The sequence below is a fragment of the Primulina tabacum genome, chromosome 3, assembly GCF_025594145.1.
Source record: "Primulina tabacum isolate GXHZ01 chromosome 3, ASM2559414v2, whole genome shotgun sequence".
Lineage (NCBI taxonomy): Eukaryota > Viridiplantae > Streptophyta > Magnoliopsida > Lamiales > Gesneriaceae > Primulina > Primulina tabacum.
In genome coordinates, this window is record NC_134552.1 from 3,255,628 (window position 1) to 3,263,944 (window position 8,317).

Below are 8,317 nucleotides of genomic sequence, written 5' to 3' on the forward strand. Positions count from 1 at the left end.
ATGTTTGGAGAAAAATTGACATTTAAATTTGTACCTCGGAATATATTCAGTGTAGAACAAATGTTTACTCCTGTATGTGATTACGCATATTAGTTATACTCGATAAATATATATCGCATAACAATTATTATATACCATATAAAATGATTTATGGTAAAAACTTGTGTGAGACGGTTTCACGGGTCGTATTTTGTGAGACAGATATCTTATTTGGTCATCCATGAAAAATATTACTTTTTATTCTAAGAGTATTACTTTTTATTGTGAATATCGATATGATTGACACATCGTACAGATAAAGATTCGTGAGATCGTCTAATGATTTATTCACATGATACTGCTCACAAACTAATCGCCACTGATTTAGAGAGAAAGCAAATTAGTGACATGTCCATAGCTCAAATTTGATAATTTAGAACTACTTTTTCTATATTCATGAATTCAACTTAAAATTCACTTTATGTTCTATATTATTTAGGGGGAGGGGTGTATACCGACTTTTTTTATAGGGTGGTGCCGATCAATTGTGAAAATTTAAATTATAAATAAGACTTTCAAAATATCAAATATTATGCAAACATGCAGTGAATACGTCATAACACTAAATATATATAAAAGATATATCTTTGTTAGATGGACAAAACCCATAATTATTATCCTAAAAAAGGTACCAAAGATGTTCCCCTTTCGAGGCAAATTAAATCACTCGTTTTAAAATGGACCCTTAAATTTGTCTGTTCCTCTCATAAGATATGGAAAAAGGCCTAACATATTATGCGAATCAGTTTTCTAAAATTAACACAAAAAATTTCAATTTACCTACACATAATTAAGTTCTTAAATTCCATCCAAAGAAAGCATTAATATGTAAAATTACTTATAATATTTTGATAAATAAAAGAATTTTTTTTTTTGGAGATTCTTGATCTCAATATTTTTGTTTAATCCAAAATTAATCTTTACATATATTTACAATTCCCTATACACTATCTAATCCTATTTTATGCAAGTATTGTGAGAAATCTCACGAATTCATGGATAACCCAAATAAGAGTCTCGTCTCACAAACTACGACCCGTGAGACCGTCTCACATAAGTTTTTGCTTTTATGCAAACACATCAGTAATAATATTTTTTGATATTTTAGTAAAACATCTAATATCATAATCACTTATTTTACTTTTAAACATTATTCATTTTTGATTTTTTAATATTTTTTTCACAGTTTGCAAATTTAATAACATCACTCTATATGCACAAAAAATGTAAAAAAAAAAAATACTATATATACAATAAGAGTTACATCTTATATTGCACATTATAAGGACGTCGACAGATTTGTTATTGACATACTTCTCCGTGGCGAATTACTTAATTAGGGGTTATTGTACATTTATGATGATTCAACGTAACCAAGCTTAAATTTTTTTAAAAAACTTCGTTGATTAAGAATATATTATTTGGTTGATTGCTCTTTTCACTTCCATAATGCTTGCTTTCCTCCCATTAATACCCTCTCCAACCTGAGAAAATTTAAATATAAAATATTTACATTGCAAAAAAAAAAAATTATTCAAAAAGATTACAAAAAGATCATACCTTAGCTCTCAATTGAGCAGCAAAAACGCCATTCTCCATTGATGATTGCACCGTAATCACCTCGATCGTGAATTTTCTAAGCATCCGAATCACATTTATCAGCAATCCCTCCTTGAGCAAACACTGGATCTCCACCAAGGCATCGCTCTCGATTATCGAGACCTCCACCTGCGCCGCCGCATTCTTCATCTCGCCGCCGTCTCCGATTATCCTCCTTTTCTTCTTTTTCCTTAGAGAAAGTACATGACAGTCTCCTTTCTCCATAAGATCATTCAACTTCTTCTGCTTTGCCTCGGCCTCCATTTGCCTCGTTCGCTCCTCCAGCTCCTGGATTTTTTTGCACTGATGTTTCAAGTACTCTATGGTATCCCCAAGAACCGAAGCTTTATCCATTTTCGTGACGAAGGGTACCAAGGATCTGAGTGTTACGAACCTTTCGTTTAGTTTTTCTCTACGGCGTCTTTCGGCGAGGACGTGGCTGCCGCCGAGCTCTTCCTGCTTTGCGGAAGTGGAGTCTCGGTGGAGGCTATCGGAGGAGTCACTGGATGTGGGATTGGGGAGGAATGGGACAGTGAAGAGGATGTATTTGAGGGCCCACTGAGAAGAGCCACAGAGACGGCGGCGGGGGTGATGGTGGCTCGTGGAAGTGGAGTACTTCGAGAAGGTGGTGCTGGCTGAGGGAATGGCGGCGGGAGAAGAGCCTGACCACCGCGTTGACTGAAGAATGGTGGACACTGTCCGGGAGTAGACACTGTTTTCTTGTGTTGTCTCGTGGGGAGACGAAATTCCTGCCAGTATATCTGCACCCAAAACTTATCAGTATCAAAATAATATTATATTACATTCTCAAAAAAAAAAAAAAAAACAAATAATATTATTTTAAAGATTCAAAAAAAACATTATATTAAGCTTAAAATATATATACAAATCGAAATCTCCTTCCAAAAAATATATATATATACATATACCTGGAGGATGCAGGCTACTGTCCATGGGATCTTGCCGTGTGTGCCACCTCTGCACCTCGCTGAGCTCACAGGACCTTTCCGGCTGAGTCCTACTCCCTAAAACATTCAAATACGGATCCAAGTTATCCGACTCATAATCCCGTAACCCGACCCCAATACCCACAGGCATGTCAAGTTGTTCCACCAGCTGATGATCATGTTCATAATTTGCCTCCGCTGCTTCACAATCAGGCAAGTGCAGTCCGCCAAAATAGGAACCCGACTCGTCGTCGCCTTGCGACACGAAGCTGCCATCCATCGGCGGAGCCGAGTCATGTGATGTTACTGTTGGGTGGAGAAGAAAAGATATAGAGGGAGTGGAAGTAGAGTAGTCGGAGATCGCCGAATTTGAATGGTCGCCGAAGATTCTTTTTATGTCTTGAATTAAGCCTATGTCGTCTTCAACCTGTCACAACTAGCTATTTAAATGAAAACATAATATTTTCTGATTTTTTTTGGAAATAATAAATTCTTCAAAAAATTATGTATTATTGAGTTTTATGATATAGCTAGATACAATCCTCACCTATATATGAGACTCAACTCTTCTGAGAAAATTTTGAATTTTCATCAATAACTATTTCTCTTTCAAAAATCTTCCTTTTCTTTACCCATTGTACATATGAAAAAAAAAAATGAAGATAAACATTGTAGCGACCGATTACCCATTTGATTGATCCGAGTTCCACGACCCCATCAAGAACAGGAATGCACACACAAGTCTGAAGAATACATGAGTGTAGTAGTAATTATCGATAGTGAAACCGTACATATACAAGGCTAAAATACGTAACAAACCACAAAACTAGGAAGACTGACTCTTAATAACAGGGAAAGACCATAAGAATAAGAAAGAATACAACAACTAATTACAACAAACTCTTATCACGTAGCATCCAAGAATGCTAAAGACCTAACTCTATATATTTCAACATATATACAGATCAAACAGAAATGTGTTTGGACAAGGAAACAAAAAAAACAGCTTAAAAATCATACAGAAACTATTTTCTAATTAAATTTCACATATTTTTCTAGATACAAAATCATTAACTAACAAAAAGAAATTACCTGTATTCCAGCACTCTTTTGGATCGGGTATTTCATGGAGAAGGAAACACAAAACCCATTAATAACATTCAATATACGATTAAATTAGAAGCAAAGAAATTAACATTGGAGTGTGCCTTAGCGATAACGAGTCTAGGACAAATTTTACGGTCAACTTCATCTGCGCTCGCGAGCCATGCATGCTTCTGCTTCTCGTATGCTTTTCCAGGCAATCTTCATGGAAAAAAATGGAATAGTGAGTAAATTATGAAATGCGATGATAGAAAATGAGATTTTTTTTGGATGAAATATCGCATTTCATATTAACTGTTGTATGATCCATTGTATTTTTATTTATGCATTATATGTACATATCAAATTTTTGTTATCAGGCGTGAATATATTTTTATAGAGATGGGTTCATGAATTTAATAAATCTTAAGTTTGCATAAGCATTGATGATGTTGAAAGGAATAATTTATTTTTTAATTGTTTTTTAATAAAATTGTGCTTACAAATATAGAGTTTTTATCTTTTTAGAGTATTGAAATTTATGATCATATTGAAACTAAGTCTAGATATGATATTTTTATTTTAAAAAGTTTACTTCCCAATGAAATTCTTGTTTTCATATTCCGTAGGTATCATCTATTCGAGGAAGAAGATCTAGAACATATAGAGCTTATAAATAAGAGTGAATAGATTATGCGATTGATTGATGAATATAGACGTGTCATGAGAGATTAGCAAAGTTTGGACGAGTGTTTGTCTGTGATAAGGTCTAGAACTTCAATCCTTCGGCTGTCAATACATTCCACAATACAACTAATGAACAAGAAGGAATGGCCTCGAATATTAATGACATTATTGTTGTCCTCACTGGAGGACTGATCAAAATTTTTCTAGACTAGCCCAACAGGCTGTCTGCAGCGAATTTAACTTCTTTCGATTATGTGATACACAAGACAGCCATCCGCAATTGGACCCTCTCAAGGATTACAACTTTTGTTACAAGAACTTAGGCTTTTGTTTCGTTTTCCTTCGCTATTGGGAGTTATACCTTGTACTTGGGAAAACTTGTATTGAAGATTGTCCTTCAATGTGTTAATGTGTTACAATACCGCACAAAACACACATATCTTATTCATGCAATTATCCATTTATTTAGTACTTTTATGTTAAACAACCGTTTCAGATATTATTAAGATGCTGATTTGAGGAAGGATATGAGAGAGGTATTTCAAATAACACATATTTTGAGTGCAATTGATGTCTATTATGATAGCTATTAAAATTGTGAGTGTAACTTTACACGAAACAGATTTGAAATTCATTTTAGTTGTGTTTGGATTCATGTATTGAGATTATGAAATTTTAAATATATTGATTTTTAATTCCCTAAGGTTGCATTCAGACCGGATAATTTGATTATATTTGATTTAAAATCAACATTTTAAATCAGTTCGTATTGATTTGACTCAAAATTATAATAAAAAATTGAAATATCTTGTGTTAAATGTATTTTTTTGTTTCAATTTCACCTCAACTCCCAACCATATTTCCTGAATTCCCATTCAATGAAGGTTTGACCTAGTCAATTTATGCGTTCGAAATCAAATCATATCAGAAATTGGATGAGTAATATTTGAAATCCAAACATAACCTAAAGTATTCAAAATAACAAATCATATCATTTGGTAAGTTTTGGGTAAATCCACTGGATAATTTTTAAATATTTAATTAACTATTTTTCAAATCATTTTGATAGATTTGATATTTATCCAAACTTAAAATCATTTCGAATTCATCAATCCAATACAACCTAACTTGGTTGGATAAATAAATCAAAGTGAATTTCACTTTGTTTCAAGTTATATAATTTTAATTTAATAATAACCATTGCGATGATTTTCATACTTGGTGAGTAATATTCAAATCCGTCATCCGAATCTACGGATCCAAGCACAATTTTAAATCATTTACTTTCAAAAAAGTTAAAACAATTTAAAACTAAAATAGTCTATGATACCCTATAAGAGCTCGGGTCATGGATGACCCAGAATACTAAATGGATTCTCAAAGAAAGATCAATATGCAGAGTGCTTTCTTCAACAGCCGGGCAGAGAGATGACCAGGCTCTACTCCACAGGCAACCAGAAGCCAGGACTCTCATATAAGCTCCCGAGAGACATTCTACCCGGGCTACCTCGCTAACAGTATCGCACTCGAGTGTTTTAGAAGATAAGATCTTGTCTCGAGAAGCATACCTGACAGAATCCTATGGATGTGACTAGTAAGAGATTTGACATGTCAGGATGTAGGGTATAATCAGTCGCCCTACTATAATTAGTTGGTAGCACAAAGAACGAGGTCATCATTACATCTCCTACTATAAATACCAGGTTCTCTCTTTACACTTACTCTCTATTCAGATATTGAACACACATTTACTACTCATTTATTGCCCTACACTCTTACACCAATATCACAACCATCACTTGGTTACATTGGTTCTTTGCTTAAATCACCAACTGACTTAAGCATCGGAGTGGTCACGCCGTACACTTCTCTGACGCCCATTCACGAGTTCATCTCCTTGTTTGCAGGTCACAGTGGAAGCTATAGCTCACAGATTCATCTCCTCGCTCATTTTCTTGAACAAAATGCAAATCAGATCCGGTGGATTGCCCCGACTCCCCTCACCCGATTCACCCGGATCGCATCATCTAAGATTCATCAATCAAGCACTAAATTTAAAAAAAGGGAATTTGTTTGAAAGTGATAATCGGACTAAAAATGATTCCAATAGTTATGGACACTTTTTGAATATGAATATTTGACTGAAAAATTGTATGTATTTGTTAAACATTTTTGTTAAATCATTATATTTATATTATTTTATTTCGTATAATATTTCATTGTAGCTATTTTTCCAGAAAATGACAGTCCAGGTACCTGTATATGCACGTGTCGTCCGAATGAATAACTTTGTTACGTACCCGGTCCCCGGTCGAAATGAGAATGAGACGCTCAATAGATAGAACCACTCGGCTTCCGTCAAGTCTTCTGGCATCAAAGCGCCGGCGGGACGCCGTGACTCGGCGACGACGAGGGACTCATACAGTTCTCTGAGCTGCTGGCTTCTCTGTAGCGCCTCCTCCTCCATCGTGACCACCGTTGGCTCAGCTGTCTTTCTTGTATTTATGGCTCCATTGTAGTAGCCATCACCCCATACAAGAATTCTGCAAATTATATAATTATCAACAAAGTATTTAATTTTTAAATATTAGCATGTGATCATAAGTGAAATTAATTCAATTATAAGTGATCCTACCCTTCTTGTCGGGCAACATTGCCAAAAAATGCTGTACGTCCAATCCACGCTCTGAACCGCCGTCTGCAGCATATTTTTCAGCTGGCTCCTCCGCGGTGGCGCCTCCATTTTTACTCCTTCCTTTCCTACGTTCAAACTTATAATCAAGGAGAATAAATTAAAAAGTTCACTGCCCGCCAAATAATATACTGTGCTGCAAATGTAGACAACTCGGAACAAGGGATCTGACGTTGATATGATGAGAAAATGTCAAGTTTATCTTACTACATAATAGGGTTTTTAAAGAACTAAAAGGGTGTTATAATTATTTTAGTTGTCGGGAGAAGAGTGGGTAAGAGATTTGACTGGTTGGTGCTACCAAATAAAGTTATTAATATATATATAGATATATATATTATTGAGACTTTGGGATATTCATTTTCTGTTTGATTGTGGCCACCAAATTTTTTTCTTTAAAATATCACATCAAAATACATCAAAATAAATAACAATCCTTCTAACTTTGAACTTTTGCATGGTATTCGTTTTCTCCGTGTTTTAAAGTAAATCACAAAACAATAAATTTAAAAAATCATATTTCATTTTTGAACCTCGCATACACTATCTTTTGATGTGTACTTGTTAATTACGAGCTAACGCATTAATTTATAAATCATATTGACCAGGTAATCTTCACCGAGCAAGTTTTGTGTGAGATTAATTCGATAAGATGCTGCTAAGAAGAATCTAACTTCTGAAAATTGATGAAATGATCACGTGTTAGCCAAAATACTAAATTTCACATTATGAAAACAAATAATATAGAGCAATTAACGAAAACATGATCGTAGAGATACAGACATAACACGCTGGTTCTGTGTTATGTCTGTATCTATACGTTCCCGCTAAAATTTGTTTAGTGCTCTGTCAGTATCTCTACGATCCTGCTTTCGTTAACTGATCTATAATTTTTGTTTTCATACTTTGAATTTTAGCATTTTGGTTAACAATTTTAAAACTGAATTTGTAATACTCATTACGTGATTTATTGAAAGACATGACTACTGATTAACCTCATAGTTATGAAAGTCACAGTTGCTGCTATGCATGTGAACCATGTTGATAAACGGAGAAATTCGATGGCTCAAATTTGAAAAGGTGGCATCATAAGATGTTATCCAGTCTCACCACCTTGAATCTAGAAAGGTTCCTCACCGAGGATGCTCCCAAACTAACCGAGGTTGACGGAGATGTGCAGACTAGTAGTGCTATTGAGACATGGTATCATTCTGATTTCTTGTGTAGAAATTACATGAATAATTGTTTGGCTAATGTAAGGCCCGAGAAT

The 8,317-nt window shown here is 34.6% G+C and overlaps 1 pseudogene; it reads right to left on the reverse strand.

The window, feature by feature from the left end:
- Positions 1-1,287: 1,287 nt before the first annotated feature.
- Positions 1,288-7,230, reverse strand: LOC142539355 (basic helix-loop-helix protein A-like; annotated as a pseudogene).
- Between the last annotated feature and the right edge of the window lie 1,087 nt (positions 7,231-8,317).